A 26368-nucleotide genomic window follows, 5' to 3' on the forward strand; every position below is an offset into this window, starting at 1 on the left:
GGTTGATTTTCTAACCGATTGGTAACTCCATATGCCAGCCTGGTAGGGCCCGCAGGACTGCCAACTCATAGTTGAGATGCCCATCTTCTGTATACCCACCTAATTCTTCCAGTCTCTTCTTCTCATCTAAATAACACGACATATCTTCTTGTGACAATGGAATTGTGATTCCATTCCGACACAAGAGTGCACTAGATTTGTGGAGACAAAACGAAAGCTAGTTGACCATGCTTACAAAGACTCTCAGTAATGGTTTTCCGTCAAGCGTGTGATTCTCTCGTAGAATATCACGATCGATTCATGCTTGTTTTACAAAAACAGTATTTTCTGTTTTCTTTGTTGTTCTCGCAAGAGATTCTTGGGAGACCATCACTAATGATTGATTCTTTTTTTACTAAAGCAAAATGTGTTTCCACTTTGCTTTTAAAAAAGGAGTGAGCGATTCTCCTGTCTCTGGGAAAGAGGTGCTAAAAGGCCATTTCTCTTTACTCAAACGCTTCTGAAATTTGTCTTCTAAGGTTTTAAAATCCCGAAAACTGGTATTAACGATTTACATTTGTTGTATGAGGATTAAATAGTTAATGAGGCTCTCGCATAATTAAGAGATATTCATAAAATTGTGAACCGTAACCATGCACAGAGCGGATATCTAATGCGCATTAACCGAAACAGAACCGAATTGTGTAAAAACTGGAACCGAACCGAACCGTTTGAAGGTGGGTAACCACGGGTCAATTTACGGGTACCCACTAAATATAACAAATCGAAAATATAATAAAAAAAATGCAAACTACCAATATGTCAATTTGGAAGTAAGAAAACTTGTTGAAGTTGAAATTATACATCAGAATTTATATGATAACTATAATAATAAAATCAACCATAAAACATGATGAATATAAAAACAATTTCTCAATTTTAGGGATAACAATACATGCACACAGAAAACATATACCATATAGTTAATAAGAAAACATAAGACACACAATTTATGAAGCAGATATAAGCGATAAACATATATCATCCAGTTTCTTATTTTTTTTAAGTCTATTTAATTTAATTACTTTTAAATTGACTAATATATATATATATATATATATATATATATATATATATATATATATATATATATATATATATATAGAAAGATAGAGTCAAGATCAAATAAGAATGAAATTTTCGGTGGAAAGGTAAGAAATTTTTTTAGATGCATATTTTCTTAGCAAAAAATGAAATGAATCATTAGATGATTCACAAGAAAAAAATTCCAAAAAAAACACCTTCATTATTCATTTTTAGGTAAATCAAGAAAAAAATTCACTTTTATAACAATTTTAGTGAATATCAAGAAAATCATCATAAAAATTAATCATCGAAATGTTTTTTCGTGATTTTTTTTTTGTGAATCATGTTATTATTGATTCATTTAGTGATACATTTGTTTTTTTCGCATATATATATATATATATATATATATATATATATATATATATATATATATATATATATACATATATATATATATATATATATATATATATATATATATATATATATCATTGTTCGGTTCGGGTATCCGCGGATATTGAAATATCCAAACCGTAACCGACCAATTGATAGTTGGTTTCTTTGGTTTCGGTTTTTTGTTGGTTCCATATTTTTTCCGGTTTCGGATTGGTCGGATCGGTTCAGTTTTTCGGTTTAGCGGTTTTTTTGCACACCCTATCCCATAGTAAACTGTTGGTGCTACTTTTGTTAGTGAGTGTTTGGTTAGGTATTTGAAAGGCTTTTTAATGGAAATGTTTTAGATCCTTTAAAAATGATTAATTCACAAGCCCGTTTTTTTTTTTTTTTTTTTTGGGGGGGGGGGGGGGGTGTGGCAAGAGGGGCAGCCGCACAGGGCCCCGAGAAAAATAGAGCCCAAGATTTAATTAAATGATATATTACCCGAACGCGTAACAGCTTCTTGATTAATTTGATACCACATCCCAAATCCCAGCACATTCGATAATCATAAACTCAATATCTTCGCTCAATACCATTTGTCTCACATCTTGTTTTCTAAGAAGGGATGATTTTCTAACCAATTGTTAACTCCATATGCCAGCCTCGTAGGGCCCGAAGGACCGCCAGCTCACAGTTGAGATGCCCATCTTCTGCATACCCACCTAATTCTTCCAGTCTCTTCTTCTCATCTAAATAACACGACATACCTTCTTGTGACAATGGAATTGTGATTCCAGTCCGACACAAGATTGCATTAGATTGATGGAGACAAAACGAAAGCTAATCGACCATGCTTACAAAGACTCTCGGTAATGGTTTTCCGGAAAGCGTGTGATTCTCCCGTAGAATATCACAAGCGATTCATGTTTGTTTTACAAAAACAGTATTTCCTGATTTCTTTGTTGTTCTCGCAAGAGATTCTTCGGAGAGCATCACTAATGATTGATGTTTTTTTTACTAAAGCAATATGTGTTTCCACTTTCTTATTAAGCAGTGACTGAGCGAGTCTTCTATCTCTTGGAAAGAGGTGCTATAAGGTCATTTGTCTTTACTCAAACGCTTGTGAAAGTTGTCTTCTAAGGGTTTAAAATCCCGAAAACCGATATTAACGATTTACATTTGTTGTATGAGGATTAAAACAGTGAATTTGGTTCTCCCATAGTTAACGGTGTTCACGAACTGGTTCGGTTCGGATATTCATAAAATTGTGACACGGAGCAGATATCTAATGTGCACTAACCGAAACCAAAGCGAATTTCGTAAAAGACCGAACCGGACCAAACTGTTTGAAGGTGGGTAAGCACGGTTCAGTTTACAGGTACACACTAAATATAACAAATCGAAAATATAATAAAAAATACAAACCACCAACATCTCAGTTTAGAAGTAAGAAAACTTGTTGAATTTAAAATTATACATTACAATTTATATAATAACTATAATAATAAAATTAACCATAAAACATGATGAATATAAAAACAAAGTCTCAATTTCAAGGATAAGAATACATGTAACATCCCGGAATCGCAAGGATAGAGTTGAAGGGCTAAAAGTGTAAGTTTCAGAGGGTGACTCGGCGAGTCCATGGATAGACTCGGCGAGTCAGGTCGCGATTATGGTCGCGTATCAAGTGGCCTACTCGGCGAGTCCAAAGATGGACTCGGCGAGTAGGTGCTGTATGGAGAAAACCCTAATTTTCGGGGTTAAGCCCTGTATAAAGAGCATTATGCCCCTCCACAACCTCCCTTATTCCCCCCTTGAGTCCCAGAAACCCTAAATTCGTGGAGAGTCCCATTATTGAGCAAATTAGAGCTTGGAGAGGTGTTGGTTGAAGAAATCTTAAAGGAGAAGTGGCGTGGATCAAAGGGCTTTGCTTGGATTCTAGTTTCATTACTATTGAGGTATATTTTGGAGGTAATACTTTCGTTCTTGGGCTGTGTTTTCCTAGTTTCTCATTTTGGGGTTGTGTGGGGTGTTTGGTTGTATGGCATCTTGATGTTTGGAGGATGGATCTGAGGTTGCTACCTCAGATCTGGAGTGGAGAAGATCTTAAGAGCATTGAAGCCCATGTTCTTGTGTTGTTAATGGAGCTACCATGTCCCAAACCTTGGTTCTAAGGTGAATAAGGTGTAGATCTCTTTAGATTCACGTAAAGTTTGCCACTTTACGTGATGGATGGATTGTAGGAGGTTGGATCTAAGTTTTGGATCAATTGCATGGCCTGAGATGCTTCTGTATGGATTCAGACCGGTGGTACTCGACGAGTCACATGGGTGGACTCAACGAGTTGCTTGAAGATGGCCTGGAACTCGACGAGTTGGAAGAACTACTCGCCGAGTAGGTTGAAGATAGCCTTGGACTCGACAAGTCCATTTGGACTCGGCGAGTCTTGTCGAGGAAGTCCCAATATTTCTGGTTGAGTCGACGAATCGGTGAGTCAAGGGATGACTCGGTGACTTGGGTGCGAGTGGACTCAGAGTTGTTGGACTCGACGAGTCTTGGGGTGACTCGGCGAGTTGGGTCGCTAATTGAGGGAAGTTCTGAGCATAAGGACTCGGCGAGTCATCAGGTTGACTCGGCGAGTAGGGTCAGTCAGGGGTTGACTTTGACTTGTCCAAGGTTGACCAGTTGTCTTCCAGGGGTATTTTGGTAATTAAGGGTATTTATTGAGTTGTATGTTTTGATGTTCAGTGGAGGAGTTCGTGTCAGAGTCTCGAGCAGCGGGATCTTATCCTTTCAACCGACAGTTTCGAGGTGAGTTATCCTGAAACGACCCAAAAACACGACCCAAAAATTTTCGTTTTTCCATATATTCAAAACCATAATATAAGTATCATAACATAAACACATGCGATGTATTCCCGAAACATAATAAAATATTGTGCGGAAAACTGTATCATACTACATCAACTCAAAATATCAAGAGACATCCCAGGATAAAAGTCATGCTGCGGTGTGTGCGATGCTGTCACCCCGAGCTCTTCCCTTTGCTTGCGAAAGTACCTGAAACCAAAACTGAAACTATAAGCACGAAGCTTAGTGAGCTCCCCCAAAATACCACATACCATACAATAACATATAAACACATATTGGGCCTTGCCCACTGCATCGGGCCGAAGCCCGGAAACTGCATCGGACCGAAGTCCGGAACTGACTGGGACCTTGTCCCCTGCATCGGACCGAAGTCCGGAACTAACTGCATCGGACCGAAGTCCGGAACTGACTGGGACCTTGTCCCCTGCATCGGACCAAAGTCCGGAACTGTCTGACTGAACATGGCATAGCATAACACATCAACTAACATAACACATATATGACATGCTACATCGGGCCGTGGCCCGGAACACATAGTACTTAACACATAAAATATAGCACACAATCCTATTCGAACCACGAAGGCATCGAACATACCAACTACTGCATCGGACCTAAATCCGGAAACTACTGCTAACTGAACGGGCCGGCATTGTGGCCTTAGACCCGTTCCTACTGGAAGGAAACTCACCTCGTAAGCTGGCTGCTGAGTGTGTGGCTTGGGAAGCTAACGGCGGCTGCTCCTGAATCTCCTCGGCTACAAGTCCATAAACACACTCAATCAAAAACTAAACACCGCGCTTGAGGTAAAATGACTCTTTTACCCTTGGTCAAAGTCAACTTTCTTTTGGGCTGACTTGCCGAGTTGGCCACCCAACTCGCCGAGTCCTACTCTCACTTTTCACTTCTGCTCACTGCTACTCGTCGAGTCTGGCATCGACTCGACGAGTACCTACTTGATCCAAGAACTCAGACAATCTTCATGTCTAGATGGCTAAACAAGATAGTAGGTGTGTAACTAGAACAACCAAACTAGCATTTGTAAACTCATTTCAAAGATATTAATTATGTTTGTAAAAACAATTAACCTGGTGCGATCCCTTAATTTCTAATGGTTTCGTAATGTTTAGGCCCAATTCAACAAATTTATCTAACATTCCAGTGTAATGTATCAAATGCTCTTCACAGCAAGCCTTCCATTATAAGCCATAAAGATTTAAATACAACTTTTAATAATGATACATATGATCTATATAACCTAAATTAATTGTTCTATTGTCTAATTATATAAACTTCCATTCACATTTAAAATAGAAAACTTGATAGCCTATTTTGAATGGATTACTCTTAAGTTCACTTCGTTATATAGAAAATAACATGAAAGTGTTCTTTACCTTCAACCACAACTCTTCAACTTAAATCCAAGCAAAACTAATGAAATACTCATCCGAAGAGAGAAAAGTCACAGCCCTATTCAATCAAATATAGTTTATTATTATGAATTAATCAAAACTAACAATGGAATTCAATGTATTGTAGGGTATTCAAAAATTTCACACATGGATTGTTGGAATTGATATTGAAATTTGAACATAATCAGTTTAATGAAATTTGAATAAATCGAGAATCACACCGGAACATCAAGTCTTAAAGGGTATCCTTAAATTTCACAGAGGATAGTAGGGATATTGATATTAAAATTCGAAAACAAAATAAAACAAGACATGTATATTCAGTAAGAATTTGTTTGACTGAAATTAGGTATCTAAATCATATTAAACAAAATTTGATGAAGTTAGAGTTTGTTGTGGGAGTGTAGATCAGTGCAACTATGTATATATAAGTTAACGGTTTTGAGTGTATCATGCATATATAGTTAGATTATATTAATTCGTTTGGTCAAAATTGCTAGATTTGTAATATGTTCATATATTTAATGTTTTATATTATTTTGCATCGAGACTAACTTATTGATATTCTATTATAACAATATACGTTTCTACAGAACATAAAAAGAGTATATTGCCCTTAATAGATTATTTTGTATTTTTCTAATTTCTATTATTTTTTATTCATTTTAGATTCACCATCAACTCTACTGCCTGGTATCCGCAACAATTCGTTGGCAACCATTTTGTTCTTCACCCCGACACAATTCTTCTATATATCAAATGTCGTTATTAAACAAATTAATATAATTTATCTATGTCGCACTCATCCACAACTTATTCTTATGTTTCGAATGTAATTATTGTATATATCAATTGTCATTTTAAAAGATTAAAATAATTCGAAGTAATAATGTAGTTGGTCATATTTTATTAATAATATATTATATTAAGCTTATATCACACAAAAAATGTAAATAGATATATTGAAAGCTAATAATCCAAAGGATACTTTTGAAAATCTAAATAAATCTAAAAAAGAGAACTTGCTATGGGGTATATTTTTAGTGCAAAAAATTGTATAAGGTAAGGTGAAATAGTATCAGGACAAGTTTTTACACTATTTTGATATAAAAAGTTAGAATCGGACTGTGGTATTTAAAGACACTCAAATATATGAATTCGCTAACAGAAACATAGATGATAGAGATAGAAAGATAATTACAAGTTAACTAAGAATTTGGAATCAATGTTTAAAAACCGGTTGTATAGTAGAACCAGTATGGTGTCCAGGTTTGGTTCAACAGTTCGATCGCCGGGTTAGCCGGTTTCTATAATTTTCATTTTTTTCTATTTTTATATACATACATACATATATAAATCATAAATTTGACGTTTACAAGTTGATACATTAAAAATATATTTATATAAAATAAGTTGTAGATGATTCCAAATACATTAAAATAACACATAACTATAAGTTTTAATGTTTTACGTCAATCCATATAAGTGAAAAACAGTATAATGCCGAAACAAAATATAGTTTTATATGAATATATACGCATCAAAAAACTTTATAACATTTATCATCTGTTTTATTTATAAAAAACTAAATATATTTGAAAAAAATAATCAAAGTTTATTATGCAAATGATTCTTTTTTATGTATTTTTAGTCGGTTTAACCGGTTTAATCGATTTATTTTCACCGGTTCAACCGAGTTTTTCTACAAACCGGTCGTTCAATCCGGTTCAGAAATTCACATAGAACCGGTGATAGTTGAACCGTAATCTCCTCCGGTTTCGGTCCAACCGGTTCGACAGGCCGGTTCAAAACAATTTTTAAAACATTAGTTGGAATCAAATTTTCAAATATTGTAAATTGATTAGTAAACCGTACCATGTCAACGACACGTATCAACCCGCAACAAAACCTACGTACGTGGAACGTTAATTGCGGAATAATAGCCAAAGGATTCTTAATCATTGTCGGATCTACTATGTATCCCGAGGTAGCCCGAGATACCCCTAAAAAAAAATTTAGTGGTGTAATTTTTTTCGGAGTTATTTTTCCTTATTGTATATTACGCGATTTTTTTGTTGGGATACCATTTTATATATTTGGGACACCCCATTACTTTGATCCTGGATCCGCCACTGTTCTTAATGTCAATTGTTCTACTATATTTTTACCAATTGTATATGTACATCTTGATATATAGTACATTTACTTTGATGCAAGAACCAAAGGATTAAAACGTAACATGATAAGGTCTTGATTAATTATGTGGAATGATGAATAATGTTACGTACTAATTAAGCAATATATCAATGATACTAACATGATTTTACCTGCATGTGTAATTTACAAGAGAAATATGCGGCTAGATTGGTAAAAGTTTGAATCTGTTATTTTTACAGAATCAATGGAAAATATTTTCCCCAAATAAAAGAATAGTGGATGTAATTTTAGATATAATTTATAAATCAACAATGAGACAAAATTAGACACAACATGCACAAAATGGACAAAATTGTAGTATGTCTGTGCATTCATAATTACTTGGTTTTCTTAAAAGGGAAAGTGAATATCCAAAGGATGTTTTATTGCCGTAGAGGAACATCTGTCACTTGAAAAAAATATACAACATAGTTGACTGTTAACTTGGCTTTCTGTTAAGCAAAAGGCTATATTAGCACAACCCATTTGCCTTGCTACTCATCCAGCAGCATTGTAAAGAGTAACTAGCAACATCTAAATTCTAAAAGGCAATGAAGAATTTCCGTTTTGTTCTGTTCTTGGTTCTCCTGGCAACAACTTCATTGGAGATCAATGCTCAGACTTGCAAACCAAGTGGTGGTATCCGGGGAAGAAAACCGCCTCCAGGAGAATGCAACCGTGAGAACAACTCGGATTGTTGTGTCCAAGGTAAGTTTTACACCACGTATACATGCTCGCCTCCGGTGACAGGCGATACTAAAGCAACACTGACAATAAACAGTTTCCAAAAGGGAGGTGATGGTGGTGGTCCATCGGAGTGTGACAACCAATACCACTCTGATGACACACCAGTTGTGGCGCTGTCAACCGGATGGTACAAGGGAGGGGATAGGTGCCACAAGTATATTACCATCAATGGAAATGGGAGGAGTGTAAAGGCAATGGTTGTGGATGAGTGTGACTCTACTATGGGGTGCGACGGTGATCATGACTATCAACCACCTTGCCCTAATAATATTGTTGACGCATCCAAAGCAGTGTGGAAGGCCTTAGGGGTATCCGAGGATAACTGGGGAGATTTGGATATTACTTGGACAGAGTGATGTTAATCTAGCTCTCCTTTTAAAACATCAAATACTATTTCTGTTTCTTTTTCTTGTGGATATTGTAATCTGTAAGTTATTGATGTAACTATATATACTAATGACTGGAGGTTCACAGCAAACTTATCGGCACCAATCCATTCAAACCCGTATATAGATATATTATGTTATACACATATTAACGTACCTTTAAATGTAAGTGGATTCAAACAACAACTCATATGACACGCGGAGACACACAAAACCCATTCAGTGCTATAATCTTTCATGGTAGAATTATTTCCACTACAAAATTTTAGACTACCGTTTCCAACGTACTCATATGAAGCTAGCAGCCCTACAAATAGACTTTACCACAAACACAATAACAAATAATCATGTGTATTCACATTCTAATTCCCTTTATGCAATCAGACAACACCCCTAACCATAATCACAGGAGACCCGAACGCGTAACAGACTCGAGCTGATTATTATCAAAACAAAACCACAATAGCAATATAATTATCACCCATATGAAGTCGCAACGCCAACAGCTTCTTGATTAATTTGATACCACATCCCAAATCCCAGCACATCCGATAATCATAAACTCAATATCTTCGCTCAATACCATTTGTCTCACATCTTGTTTTCTAAGAAGGGATGATTTTCTAACCGATTGTTAACTCCATATGCCAGCCTCGTAGGGCCCGCAGGACCGCCAGCTCACAGTTGAGATGCCCATCTTCTGCATACCCACCTAATTCTTCCAGTCTCTTCTTCTCATCTAAATAACACGAGATATCTTCTTGTGACAATGGAATTGTGATTCCATTCCGACACAAGACTGCATTAGATTGATCGAGACAAAACGAAAGCTAATCGACCATGCTTACAAAGACTCTCGGTAATGGTTTTCCGGCAATCGTGTGATTCTCCCGTAGAATATCACAATCGATTCATGCTTGTTTTACAAAAAACAGTATTTCCTGTTTTCTTTGTTGTTCTCGCAAGAGATTCTTCGGAGAGCATCACTAATGATTGATGTTTTTTTACTAAAGCAATATGTGTTTCCACTTTCTTATTAAGTAGTGACTGAGCGATTCTTCTATCTCTTGGAAAGAGGTGCTAAAAGGCCATTTCTCTTTACTCAAACGCTTGTGAAAGTTGTCTTCTAAGGGTTTAAAATCCTGAAAACCGGTATTAACAATTTACATTTGTTGTATGAGGATTAAAACAGTTAATGTGGTTCTCCCATAGTTAAGGGTGTTCACGAACTTGGTTCGGTTCGGATATTCATAAATTTGTGAACGTGACCACGGAGCAGATATCTAATGTGCACCGACCGAAACCAAAGCGAATTGTGTAAAAAACCGAACCGGACCGCACTGTTTGAAGGTGGGTAAGCACGGTTCAGTTTACAGGTACACAGTAAATATAACAAATTCGAAAATATAATAAAAAATACAAACTACCAATATCTCAGTTTAGAAGTAAGAAGACTTGTTGAAGTTAAAATTATACATTATAATTTATATAATAACTATAAGAATAAAATTAACCATAAAACATGATTTATGAATATAAAAACAAAGTCTCAATTTCAAGGATAACCATACATGCACGTAGAAAACATATACCATACAATTTATAAGAAAACAAACAGACACACGATATATGAAGCAAATAACAGCGATAAAAATCTAAACTTCTAAGTTCGAATAGAAAAATACCATAGACATAAACGAGCATGTTAGATGAGAAAACATATATCATCCGGTTTCTTATTTTATTAAGTCTATTTAATTTAATTACTTTTACATTAACTAATATATATATATATATATATATATATATATATATATATATATATATATATATATATATATATATATATATATATAACGGTTCGGTACAGGTATCTGCGGATATCGAAATATCCAAATCGTAACCGACCCAATGATAGTTGGTTTCTTCGGTTTCGTTTTCGGTTTCAGTTTTTCCGGTTTCGGATTGGCCGGATGGGCTTGGTTTTTTGGTTTTGCAGTTTTTTGCATACCCCTTCCCATAGTAACTGTTGATGCTACTTTTGTTTGTGAGGGTTTGGTCAGCTACTAGAAAGGCTTCCCATTGTGAATGTTTTAGATCCTTTAAAAATGATTAATTCACAGGCCATGATTTAGGGGGGGCATGAGGGGCAGCCGCACAATACTCCGAAAAAAAATACAGCCCGAGTTTTAATTAAAATATATATTGAAAAAACTAAATATATATGAATTTATTCAAAATATTTTATAGAGTTAAGGTAGCCCAATTGGAAAAGACTTGTCTTTTATTCAAAAGCAATGTTGGTTGTATCCTATTTCATAGCTTTTTGATGTTTTAAACTCAAGTTACACATTTGACAATTTCTTTATGCTATATATTTCATAATCAACCCCTCCTTCTAATATGTTTAATAAATCAGTTTTTCAGTAGTTTCATAATTAGCCATTGAACTTTTTATAAAATTCCATATGATCCTTTTTTTAATTAATTTATTTAGTTATAAGTTTTCCGTAACGAAAATTCACCGTCTTAAATTTGTTTTCCTTATATATTAAAAAATTGTATTTAGGGCCCTATTTTTCACTTAGCATAGGGCCCTTAAAATCATAGAGTCGGCCTTGTTAATTCATATATGAAGATTGTGGGAGCTCGTAATCTTGAAAGAATAATTCCATGGAGTGATTTTTCAAGTATGATGTTGTTTCGGAGCCGCCATGGCCGTCAAAAATAGCGTAGAAGGAAAATGGAACTTGGAGTGGTCATTTTGACATATGATGCACTCATCTTAGTTTGCTTTGCATGTGAGTTCCGATGTCTATGTGAGACTTCATGATCTCATGTTTAGGTTGAATCTTTTTACCGGGGGCTGGGGCGTGGGGGGGGGGGGGGGGGGGGTGGGGGGAGTAGATGGATTCAAGACTATTTGGACGGTTTACAATGTATAAAAAGGTGAATACAAATGCATTAATCCATGAGATAGATGAAAATGAAGCAAGATTCACTTTACAAATCATGTCTAGATGGCTAAACAAGATAGTAGGTGTGTAACTAGAACAACCAAACTAGCATTTGTAAACTCATTTCAAAGATATTAATTGTGTTTGTAAAAAGAATTAACCTGGTGCGATCCCTTAATTTCTAATGGTTTCGTAATGTTTAGGCCCAATTCAACAAATTTATCTAACATTCCAGTGTAATGTATCAAATGCTCTTCACAGCAAGCCTTCCATTATAAGCCATAAAGATTTAAATACAACTTTTAATAATGATACATATGATCTATATAACCTAAATTAATTGTTCTATTTTCTAATTATATAAACTTCCATTCACATTTAAAATAGAAAACTTGATAGCCTATTTTGAATGGATTACTCTTAAGTTCACTTCGTTATATAGAAAATAACATGAAAGTGTTCTTTACCTTCAACCACAACTCTTCAACTTAAATCCAAGCAAAACTAATGAAATACTCATCCGAAGAGAGAAAAGTCACAGCCCTATTCAATCAAATATAGTTTATTATTATGAATTAATCAAAACTAATAATGGAATTCAATGTATTGTAGGGTATTCAAAAATTTCACACATGGATTGTTGGAATTGATATTGAAATTTGAACATACTCAGTTTAATGAAATTTGAATAAATCGAGAATCACACCGGAACATAAAGTCTTAAAGGGTATCCTTAAATTTCACAGAGGATAGTAGGGATATTGATATTAAAATTCGAAAAAAAAATAAAACAAGACATGTATATTCAGTAAGAATTTGTTTGACTGAAATTAGGTATCTAAATCATATTAAACAAAATTTGATGAAGTTAGAGTTTGTTGTGGGAGTGTAGATCAGTGCAACTATGTATATATAAGTTAACGGTTTTGAGTGTATCATGCATATATAGTTAGATTATATTAATTCGTTTGGTCAAAATTGCTAGATTTGTAATATGTTCATATATTTAATGTTTTATATTATTTTGCATCGAGACTAACTTATTGATATTCTATTATAACAATATACGTTTCTACAGAACATAAAAAGAGTATATTGCCCTTAATAGATTATTTTGTATTTTTCTAATTTCTATTATTTTTTATTCATTTTAGATTCACCACCAACTCTACTGCCTGGTATCCGCAACAATTCGTTGGCAACCATTTTGTTCTTCACCCCGACACAATTCTTCTATATATCCAATGTCGTTATTAAACAAATTAATATAATTTATCTATGTCGCACTCATCCACAACTTATTCTTATGTTTCGAATGTAATTATTGTATATATCAATTGTCATTTTAAAAGATTAAAATAATTCGAAGTAATAATGTAGTTGGTCATATTTTATTAATAATATATTATATTAAGCTTATATCACACAAAAAATGTAAATAGATATATTGAAAGCTAATAATCCAAAGGATACTTTTGAAAATCTAAATAAATCTAAAAAAGAGAACTTGCTATGGGTATATTTGTAGTGCAAAAAATTGTATAAGGTAAGGTGAAATAGTATCAGGACAAGTTTTTACACTATTTTGATATAAAAAGTTAGAATCGGACTGTGGTATTTAAAGACACTCAAATATATGAATTCGCTAACAGAAACATAGATGATAGAGATAGAAAGATAATTACAAGTTAACTAAGAATTTGGAATCAATGTTTAAAAACCGGTTGTATAGTAGAACCAGTATGGTGTCCAGGTTTGGTTCAACAGTTCGATCGCCGAGTTAGCCGGTTTCTATAATTTTCATTTTTTTCTATTTTTATATACATACATACATATATAAATCATAAATTTGACGTTTACAAGTTAATACATTAAAAATATATTTATATAAAATAAGTTGTAGATGATTCCAAATACATTAAAATAACACATAACTATAAGTTTTAATGTTTTACGTCAATCCATATAAGTGAAAAACAGTATAATGCCGAAACAAAATATAGTTTTATATGAATATATACGCATCAAAAAACTTTATAACATTTAACATCTGTTTTATTTAGAAAAAACTAAATATATTTGAAAAAAATAATCAAAGTTTATTATGCAAATGATTCTTTTTTATGTATTTTTAGTCGGTTTAACCGGTTTAATCGATTTATTTTCACCGGTTCAACCGAGTTTTTCTACAAACCGGTCGTTCAATCTGGTTCAGAAATTCACATAAAACCGGTGATAGTTGAACCGTAATCTCCTCCGGTTTCGGTCCAACCGGTTCGACAGGCCGGTTCAAAACAATTTTTAAAACATTAGTTGGAATCAAATTTTCAAATATTGTAAATTGATTAGTAAACCGTACCATGTCAACGACACGTATCAACCCGCAACAAAACCTACGTACGTGGAACGTTAATTGCGGAATAATAGCCAAAGGATTCTTAATCATTGTCGGATCTACTATGTATCCCGAGGTAGCCCGAGATACCCCTAAAAAAAAATTTAGTGGTGTAATTTTTTTCGGAGTTATTTTTCCTTATTGTATATTACGCGATTTTTTTGTTGGGATACCATTTTATATATTTGGGACACCCCATTACTTTGATCCTGGATCCGCCACTGTTCTTAATGTCAATTGTTCTACTATATTTTTACCAATTGTATATGTACATCTTGATATATAGTACATTTACTTTGATGCAAGAACCAAAGGATTAAAACGTAACATGATAAGGTCTTGATTAATTATGTGGAATGATGAATAATGTTACGTACTAATTAAGCAATATATCAATGATACTAACATGATTTTACCTGCATGTGTAATTTACAAGAGAAATATGCGGCTAGATTGGTAAAAGTTTGAATCTGTTATTTTTACAGAATCAATGGAAAATATTTTCCCCAAATAAAAGAATAGTGGATGTAATTTTAGATATAATTTATAAATCAACAATGAGACAAAATTAGACACAACATGCACAAAATGGACAAAATTGTAGTATGTCTGTGCATTCATAATTACTTGGTTTTCTTAAAAGGGAAAGTGAATATCCAAAGGATGTTTTATTGCCGTAGAGGAACATCTGTCACTTGAAAAAATATACATCATTGTTGACTGTTAACTTGGCTTTCTGTTAAGCAAAAGGCTATATTAGCACAACCCATTTGCCTTGCTACTCATCCAGCAGCATTGTAAAGAGTAACTAGCAACATCTAAATTCTAAAAGGCAATGAAGAATTTCCGTTTTGTTCTGTTCTTGGTTCTCCTGGCAACAACTTCATTGGAGATCAATGCTCAGACTTGCAAACCAAGTGGTGGTATCCGGGGAAGAAAACCGCCTCCAGGAGAATGCAACCGTGAGAACAACTCGGATTGTTGTGTCCAAGGTAAGTTTTACACCACGTATACATGCTCGCCTCCGGTGACAGGCGATACTAAAGCAACACTGACAATAAACAGTTTCCAAAAGGGAGGTGATGGTGGTGGTCCATCGGAGTGTGACAACCAATACCACTCTGATGACACACCAGTTGTGGCGCTGTCAACCGGATGGTACAAGGGAGGGGATAGGTGCCACAAGTATATTACCATCAATGGAAATGGGAGGAGTGTAAAGGCAATGGTTGTGGATGAGTGTGACTCTACTATGGGGTGCGATGGTGATCATGACTATCAACCACCTTGCCCTAATAATATTGTTGACGCATCCAAAGCAGTGTGGAAGGCCTTAGGGGTATCCGAGGATAACTGGGGAGATTTGGATATTACTTGGACAGAGTGATGTTAATCTAGCTCTCCTTTTAAAACATCAAATACTATTTCTGTTTCTTTTTCTTGTGGATATTGTAATCTGTAAGTTATTGATGTAACTATATATACTAATGACTGGAGGTTCACAGCAAACTTATCGGCACCAATCCATTCAAACCCGTATATAGATATATTATGTTATACACATATTAACGTACCTTTAAATGTAAGTGGATTCAAACAACAACTCATATGACACGCGGAGACACACAAAACCCATTCAGTGCTATAATCTTTCATGGTAGAATTATTTCCACTACAAAATTTTAGACTACCGTTTCCAACGTACTCATATGAAGCTAGCAGCCCTACAAATAGACTTTACCACAAACACAATAACAAATAATCATGTGTATTCACATTCTAATTCCCTTTATGCAATCAGACAACACCCCTAACCATAATCACAGGAGACCCGAACGCGTAACAGACTCGAGCTGATTATTATCAAAACAAAACCACAATAGCAATATAATTATCACCCATATGAAGTCGCAACGCCAACAGCTTCTTGATTAATTTGATACCACATCCCAAATCCCAGCACATCCGATAATCATAAACTCAATATCTTCGCTCAATACCATTTGTCTCACATCTTGTTTTCTAAGAAGGGATGATTTTCTAACCGATTGTTAACTCCATATGCCAGCCTCGTAGGGCCCGCAGGACCGCCAGCTCACAGTTGAGATGCCCATCTTCTGCATACCCACCTAATTCTTCCAGTCTCTTCTTCTCATCTAAATAACACGAGATATCTTCTTGTGACAATGGAATTGTGATTCCATTCCGACACAAGACTGCATTAGATTGATCGAGACAAAACGAAAGCTAATCGACCATGCTTACAAAGACTCTCGGTAATGGTTTTCCGGCAATCGTGTGATTCTCCCGTAGAATATCACAATCGATTCATGCTTGTTTTACAAAAAACAGTATTTCCTGTTTTCTTTGTTGTTCTCGCAAGAGATTCTTCGGAGAGCATCACTAATGATTGATGTTTTTTTACTAAAGCAATATGTGTTTCCACTTTCTTATTAAGTAGTGACTGAGCGATTCTTCTATCTCTTGGAAAGAGGTGCTAAAAGGCCATTTCTCTTTACTCAAACGCTTGTGAAAGTTGTCTTCTAAGGGTTTAAAATCCTGAAAACCGGTATTAACAATTTACATTTGTTGTATGAGGATTAAAACAGTTAATGTGGTTCTCCCATAGTTAAGGGTGTTCACGAACTTGGTTCGGTTCGGATATTCATAAATTTGTGAACGTGACCACGGAGCAGATATCTAATGTGCACTGACCGAAACCAAAGCGAATTGTGTAAAAAACCGAACCGGACCGCACTGTTTGAAGGTGGGTAAGCACGGTTCAGTTTACAGGTACACAGTAAATATAACAAATCGAAAATATAATAAAAAATACAAACTACCAATATCTCAGTTTAGAAGTAAGAAGACTTGTTGAAGTTAAAATTATACATTATAATTTATATAATAACTATAAGAATAAAATTAACCATAAAACATGATTTATGAATATAAAAACAAAGTCTCAATTTCAAGGATAACCATACATGCACGTAGAAAACATATACCATACAGTTTATAAGAAAACAAACAGACACACGATATATGAAGCAAATAAAAGCGATAAAAATCTAAACTTCTAAGTTCGAATAGAAAAATACCATAGACATAAACGAGCATGTTAGATGAGAAAACATATATCATCCAGTTTCTTATTTTATTAAGTCTATTTAATTTAATTACTTTTACATTAACTAATATATATATATATATATATATATATATATATATATATATATATATATATATATATATATATATATATATATATATATATATATATAACGGTTCGGTACGGGTATCTGCGGATATCGAAATATCCAAATCGTAACCGACCCATTGATAGTTGGTTTCTTCGGTTTCGTTTTCGGTTTCAGTTTTTCCGGTTTCGGATTGGCCGGATGGGCTTGGTTTTTTGGTTTTGCAGTTTTTTGCATACCCCTTCCCATAGTAACTGTTGATGCTACTTTTGTTTGTGAGGGTTTGGTCAGCTAGTAGAAAGGCTTCCCATTGTGAATGTTTTAGATCCTTTAAAAATGATTAATTCACAAGCCATGATTTAGGGGGGGCAAGAGGGGCAGCCGCACAATACTCCGAAAAAAAATACAGCCCGAGTTTTAATTAAATTATTTATTGAAAAAACTAAATATATATGAATTTATTCAAAATATTTTATAGAGTTAAGGTAGCCCAATTGGAAAAGGGTTGTCTTTTATTCAAAAGCAATGTTGGTTCTATCCTATTTCATAGCTTTTTGATGTTTTAAACTCAAGTTACACATTTGACCATTTCTTTATGCTATATATTTCATAATCAACCCCTCCTTCTAATATGTTTAATAAATCAGTTTTTCAGTAGTTTCATAATTAGCCATTGAACTTTTTATAAAATTCCATATGATCCTTTTTTAATTAATTTATTTAGTTATAAGTTTTCCGTAACGAAAATTCACCGTCTTAAATTTGTTTTCCTTATATATTAAAAAATTGTATTTAGGGACCTATTTTTCACTTAGCATAGGGCCCTTAAAATCATAGAGTCGGCCTTGTTAATTCATATATGAAGATTGTGGGAGCTCGTAATCTTGAAAGAATAATTCCATGGAGTGATTTTTCAAGTATGATGTTGTTTCGGAGCCGCCATGGCCGTCAAAAATAGCGTAGAAGGAAAATGGAACTTGGAGTGGTCATTTTGACATATGATGCACTCATCTTAGTTTGCTTTGCATGTGAGTTCCGATGTCTATGTGAGACTTCATGATCTCATGTTTAGGTTGAATCTTTTTACCGGGGGCTGGGGCGTGGGGGGTGGGGGGGAGTAGATGGATTCAAGACTATTTGGACGGTTTACAATGTATCGAAAGGTGAATACAAATGCATTAATCCATGAGATAGATGAAAATGAAGCACGATTCAATTTACAAATCATGTCTAGATGGCTAAACAAGATAGTAGGTGTGTAACTAGAACAACCAAACTAGCATTTGTAAACTCATTTCAAAGATATTAATTATGTTTGTAAAAACAATTAACCTGGTGCGATCCCTTAATTTCTAATGGTTTCGTAATGTTTAGGCCCAATTCAACAAATTTATCTAACATTCCAGTGTAATGTATCAAATGCTCTTCACAGCAAGCCTTCCATTATAAGCCATAAAGATTTAAATACAACTTTTAATAATGATACATATGATCTATATAACCTAAATTAATTGTTCTATTGTCTAATTATATAAACTTCCATTCACATTTAAAATAGAAAACTTGATAGCCTATTTTGAATGGATTACTCTTAAGTTCACTTCGTTATATAGAAAATAACATGAAAGTGTTCTTTACCTTCAACCACAACTCTTCAACTTAAATCCAAGCAAAACTAATGAAATACTCATCCGAAGAGAGAAAAGTCACAGCCCTATTCAATCAAATATAGTTTATTATTATGAATTAATCAAAACTAACAATGGAATTCAATGTATTGTAGGGTATTCAAAAATTTCACACATGGATTGTTGGAATTGATATTGAAATTTGAACATAATCAGTTTAATGAAATTTGAATAAATCGAGAATCACACCGGAACATAAAGTCTTAAAGGGTATCCTTAAATTTCACAGAGGATAGTAGGGATATTGATATTAAAATTCGAAAACAAAATAAAACAAGACATGTATATTCAGTAAGAATTTGTTTGACTGAAATTAGGTATCTAAATCATATTAAACAAAATTTGATGAAGTTAGAGTTTGTTGTGGGAGTGTAGATCAGTGCAACTATGTATATATAAGTTAACGGTTTTGAGTGTATCATGCATATATAGTTAGATTATATTAATTCGTTTGGTCAAAATTGCTAGATTTGTAATATGTTCATATATTTAATGTTTTATATTATTTTGCATCGAGACTAACTTATTGATATTCTATTATAACAATATACGTTTCTACAGAACATAAAAAGAGTATATTGCCCTTAATAGATTATTTTGTATTTTTCTAATTTCTATTATTTTTTATTCATTTTAGATTCACCATCAACTCTACTGCCTGGTATCCGCAACAATTCGTTGGCAACCATTTTGTTCTTCACCCCGACACAATTCTTCTATATATCAAATGTCGTTATTAAACAAATTAATATAATTTATCTATGTCGCACTCATCCACAACTTATTCTTATGTTTCGAATGTAATTATTGTATATATCAATTGTCATTTTAAAAGATTAAAATAATTCGAAGTAATAATGTAGTTGGTCATATTTTATTAATAATATATTATATTAAGCTTATATCACACAAAAAATGTAAATAGATATATTGAAAGCTAATAATCCAAAGGATACTTTTGAAAATCTAAATAAATCTAAAAAAGAGAACTTGCTATGGGGTATATTTTTAGTGCAAAAAATTGTATAAGGTAAGGTGAAATAGTATCAGGACAAGTTTTTACACTATTTTGATATAAAAAGTTAGAATCGGACTGTGGTATTTAAAGACACTCAAATATATGAATTCGCTAACAGAAACATAGATGATAGAGATAGAAAGATAATTACAAGTTAACTAAGAATTTGGAATCAATGTTTAAAAACCGGTTGTATAGTAGAACCAGTATGGTGTCCAGGTTTGGTTCAACAGTTCGATCGCCGGGTTAGCCGGTTTCTATAATTTTCATTTTTTTCTATTTTTATATACATACATACATATATAAATCATAAATTTGACGTTTACAAGTTGATACATTAAAAATATATTTATATAAAATAAGTTGTAGATGATTCCAAATACATTAAAATAACACATAACTATAAGTTTTAATGTTTTACGTCAATCCATATAAGTGAAAAACAGTATAATGCCGAAACAAAATATAGTTTTATATGAATATATACGCATCAAAAAACTTTATAACATTTATCATCTGTTTTATTTATAAAAAACTAAATATATTTGAAAAAAATAATCAAAGTTTATTATGCAAATGATTCTTTTTTATGTATTTTTAGTCGGTTTAACCGGTTTAATCGATTTATTTTCACCGGTTCAACCGAGTTTTTCTACAAACCGGTCGTTCAATCTGGTTCAGAAATTCACATAAAACCGGTGATAGTTGAACCGTAATCTCCTCCGGTTTCGGTCCAACCGGTTCGACAGGCCGGTTCAAAACAATTTTTAAAACATTAGTTGGAATCAAATTTTCAAATATTGTAAATTGATTAGTAAACCGTACCATGTCAACGACACGTATCAACCCGCAACAAAACCTACGTACGTGGAACGTTAATTGCGGAATAATAGCCAAAGGATTCTTAATCATTGTCGGATCTACTATGTATCCCGAGGTAGCCCGAGATACCCCTAAAAAAAAATTTAGTGGTGTAATTTTTTTCGGAGTTATTTTTCCTTATTGTATATTACGCGATTTTTTTGTTGGGATACCATTTTATATATTTGGGACACCCCATTACTTTGATCCTGGATCCGCCACTGTTCTTAATGTCAATTGTTCTACTATATTTTTACCAATTGTATATGTACATCTTGATATATAGTACATTTACTTTGATGCAAGAACCAAAGGATTAAAACGTAACATGATAAGGTCTTGATTAATTATGTGGAATGATGAATAATGTTACGTACTAATTAAGCAATATATCAATGATACTAACATGATTTTACCTGCATGTGTAATTTACAAGAGAAATATGCGGCTAGATTGGTAAAAGTTTGAATCTGTTATTTTTACAGAATCAATGGAAAATATTTTCCCCAAATAAAAGAATAGTGGATGTAATTTTAGATATAATTTATAAATCAACAATGAGACAAAATTAGACACAACATGCACAAAATGGACAAAATTGTAGTATGTCTGTGCATTCATAATTACTTGGTTTTCTTAAAAGGGAAAGTGAATATCCAAAGGATGTTTTATTGCCGTAGAGGAACATCTGTCACTTGAAAAAAATATACAACATAGTTGACTGTTAACTTGGCTTTCTGTTAAGCAAAAGGCTATATTAGCACAACCCATTTGCCTTGCTACTCATCCAGCAGCATTGTAAAGAGTAACTAGCAACATCTAAATTCTAAAAGGCAATGAAGAATTTCCGTTTTGTTCTGTTCTTGGTTCTCCTGGCAACAACTTCATTGGAGATCAATGCTCAGACTTGCAAACCAAGTGGTGGTATCCGGGGAAGAAAACCGCCTCCAGGAGAATGCAACCGTGAGAACAACTCGGATTGTTGTGTCCAAGGTAAGTTTTACACCACGTATACATGCTCGCCTCCGGTGACAGGCGATACTAAAGCAACACTGACAATAAACAGTTTCCAAAAGGGAGGTGATGGTGGTGGTCCATCGGAGTGTGACAACCAATACCACTCTGATGACACACCAGTTGTGGCGCTGTCAACCGGATGGTACAAGGGAGGGGATAGGTGCCACAAGTATATTACCATCAATGGAAATGGGAGGAGTGTAAAGGCAATGGTTGTGGATGAGTGTGACTCTACTATGGGGTGCGATGGTGATCATGACTATCAACCACCTTGCCCTAATAATATTGTTGACGCATCCAAAGCAGTGTGGAAGGCCTTAGGGGTATCCGAGGATAACTGGGGAGATTTGGATATTACTTGGACAGAGTGATGTTAATCTAGCTCTCCTTTTAAAACATCAAATACTATTTCTGTTTCTTTTTCTTGTGGATATTGTAATCTGTAAGTTATTGATGTAACTATATATACTAATGACTGGAGGTTCACAGCAAACTTATCGGCACCAATCCATTCAAACCCGTATATAGATATATTATGTTATACACATATTAACGTACCTTTAAATGTAAGTGGATTCAAACAACAACTCATATGACACGCGGAGACACACAAAACCCATTCAGTGCTATAATCTTTCATGGTAGAATTATTTCCACTACAAAATTTTAGACTACCGTTTCCAACGTACTCATATGAAGCTAGCAGCCCTACAAATAGACTTTACCACAAACACAATAACAAATAATCATGTGTATTCACATTCTAATTCCCTTTATGCAATCAGACAACACCCCTAACCATAATCACAGGAGACCCGAACGCGTAACAGACTCGAGCTGATTATTATCAAAACAAAACCACAATAGCAATATAATTATCACCCATATGAAGTCGCAACGCCAACAGCTTCTTGATTAATTTGATACCACATCCCAAATCCCAGCACATCCGATAATCATAAACTCAATATCTTCGCTCAATACCATTTGTCTCACATCTTGTTTTCTAAGAAGGGATGATTTTCTAACCGATTGTTAACTCCATATGCCAGCCTCGTAGGGCCCGCAGGACCGCCAGCTCACAGTTGAGATGCCCATCTTCTGCATACCCACCTAATTCTTCCAGTCTCTTCTTCTCATCTAAATAACACGAGATATCTTCTTGTGACAATGGAATTGTGATTCCATTCCGACACAAGACTGCATTAGATTGATCGAGACAAAACGAAAGCTAATCGACCATGCTTACAAAGACTCTCGGTAATGGTTTTCCGGCAATCGTGTGATTCTCCCGTAGAATATCACAATCGATTCATGCTTGTTTTACAAAAAACAGTATTTCCTGTTTTCTTTGTTGTTCTCGCAAGAGATTCTTCGGAGAGCATCACTAATGATTGATGTTTTTTTACTAAAGCAATATGTGTTTCCACTTTCTTATTAAGTAGTGACTGAGCGATTCTTCTATCTCTTGGAAAGAGGTGCTAAAAGGCCATTTCTCTTTACTCAAACGCTTGTGAAAGTTGTCTTCTAAGGGTTTAAAATCCTGAAAACCGGTATTAACAATTTACATTTGTTGTATGAGGATTAAAACAGTTAATGTGGTTCTCCCATAGTTAAGGGTGTTCACGAACTTGGTTCGGTTCGGATATTCATAAATTTGTGAACGTGACCACGGAGCAGATATCTAATGTGCACTGACCGAAACCAAAGCGAATTGTGTAAAAAACCGAACCGGACCGCACTGTTTGAAGGTGGGTAAGCACGGTTCAGTTTACAGGTACACAGTAAATATAACAAATCGAAAATATAATAAAAAATACAAACTACCAATATCTCAGTTTAGAAGTAAGAAGACTTGTTGAAGTTAAAATTATACATTATAATTTATATAATAACTATAAGAATAAAATTAACCATAAAACATGATTTATGAATATAAAAACAAAGTCTCAATTTCAAGGATAACCATACATGCACGTAGAAAACATATACCATACAGTTTATAAGAAAACAAACAGACACACGATATATGAAGCAAATAAAAGCGATAAAAATCTAAACTTCTAAGTTCGAATAGAAAAATACCATAGACATAAACGAGCATGTTAGATGAGAAAACATATATCATCCGGTTTCTTATTTTATTAAGTCTATTTAATTTAATTACTTTTACATTAACTAATATATATATATATATATATATATATATATATATATATATATATATATATATATATATATATAACGGTTCGGTACGGGTATCTGCGGATATCGAAATATCCAAATCGTAACCGACCCATTGATAGTTGGTTTCTTCGGTTTCGTTTTCGGTTTCAGTTTTTCCGGTTTCGGATTGGCCGGATGGGCTTGGTTTTTTGGTTTTGCAGTTTTTTGCATACCCCTTCCCATAGTAACTGTTGATGCTACTTTTGTTTGTGAGGGTTTGGTCAGCTAGTAGAAAGGCTTCCCATTGTGAATGTTTTAGATCCTTTAAAAATGATTAATTCACAAGCCATGATTTAGGGGGGGCAAGAGGGGCAGCCGCACAATACTCCGAAAAAAAATACAGCCCGAGTTTTAATTAAATTATTTATTGAAAAAACTAAATATATATGAATTTATTCAAAATATTTTATAGAGTTAAGGTAGCCCAATTGGAAAAGGGTTGTCTTTTATTCAAAAGCAATGTTGGTTCTATCCTATTTCATAGCTTTTTGATGTTTTAAACTCAAGTTACACATTTGACCATTTCTTTATGCTATATATTTCATAATCAACCCCTCCTTCTAATATGTTTAATAAATCAGTTTTTCAGTAGTTTCATAATTAGCCATTGAACTTTTTATAAAATTCCATATGATCCTTTTTTAATTAATTTATTTAGTTATAAGTTTTCCGTAACGAAAATTCACCGTCTTAAATTTGTTTTCCTTATATATTAAAAAATTGTATTTAGGGACCTATTTTTCACTTAGCATAGGGCCCTTAAAATCATAGAGTCGGCCTTGTTAATTCATATATGAAGATTGTGGGAGCTCGTAATCTTGAAAGAATAATTCCATGGAGTGATTTTTCAAGTATGATGTTGTTTCGGAGCCGCCATGGCCGTCAAAAATAGCGTAGAAGGAAAATGGAACTTGGAGTGGTCATTTTGACATATGATGCACTCATCTTAGTTTGCTTTGCATGTGAGTTCCGATGTCTATGTGAGACTTCATGATCTCATGTTTAGGTTGAATCTTTTTACCGGGGGCTGGGGCGTGGGGGGTGGGGGGGAGTAGATGGATTCAAGACTATTTGGACGGTTTACAATGTATCGAAAGGTGAATACAAATGCATTAATCCATGAGATAGATGAAAATGAAGCACGATTCAATTTACAAATCATGTCTAGATGGCTAAACAAGATAGTAGGTGTGTAACTAGAACAACCAAACTAGCATTTGTAAACTCATTTCAAAGATATTAATTATGTTTGTAAAAACAATTAACCTGGTGCGATCCCTTAATTTCTAATGGTTTCGTAATGTTTAGGCCCAATTCAACAAATTTATCTAACATTCCAGTGTAATGTATCAAATGCTCTTCACAGCAAGCCTTCCATTATAAGCCATAAAGATTTAAATACAACTTTTAATAATGATACATATGATCTATATAACCTAAATTAATTGTTCTATTGTCTAATTATATAAACTTCCATTCACATTTAAAATAGAAAACTTGATAGCCTATTTTGAATGGATTACTCTTAAGTTCACTTCGTTATATAGAAAATAACATGAAAGTGTTCTTTACCTTCAACCACAACTCTTCAACTTAAATCCAAGCAAAACTAATGAAATACTCATCCGAAGAGAGAAAAGTCACAGCCCTATTCAATCAAATATAGTTTATTATTATGAATTAATCAAAACTAACAATGGAATTCAATGTATTGTAGGGTATTCAAAAATTTCACACATGGATTGTTGGAATTGATATTGAAATTTGAACATAATCAGTTTAATGAAATTTGAATAAATCGAGAATCACACCGGAACATAAAGTCTTAAAGGGTATCCTTAAATTTCACAGAGGATAGTAGGGATATTGATATTAAAATTCGAAAACAAAATAAAACAAGACATGTATATTCAGTAAGAATTTGTTTGACTGAAATTAGGTATCT

At 33.8% G+C, this 26368-nt stretch overlaps 3 pseudogenes; all 3 read left to right on the plus strand.

Moving 5' to 3' along the window:
* The first annotated feature begins 8479 nt into the window (after positions 1–8479).
* On the plus strand, positions 8480–9031 carry LOC145038495 (kiwellin-1 pseudogene; annotated as a pseudogene).
* A 6217-nt stretch (positions 9032–15248) lies between these two features.
* On the plus strand, positions 15249–15800 carry LOC145038496 (kiwellin-1 pseudogene; annotated as a pseudogene).
* A 6216-nt stretch (positions 15801–22016) lies between these two features.
* Positions 22017–22568, plus strand: LOC145038497 (kiwellin-1 pseudogene; annotated as a pseudogene).
* The last annotated feature ends 3800 nt before the right edge of the window (positions 22569–26368 follow it).

The sequence above is a fragment of the Lactuca saligna genome, chromosome 4 (assembly GCF_052625555.1).
Source record: "Lactuca saligna cultivar CGN05327 chromosome 4, ASM5262555v1, whole genome shotgun sequence".
Taxonomy (NCBI): domain Eukaryota; kingdom Viridiplantae; phylum Streptophyta; class Magnoliopsida; order Asterales; family Asteraceae; genus Lactuca; species Lactuca saligna.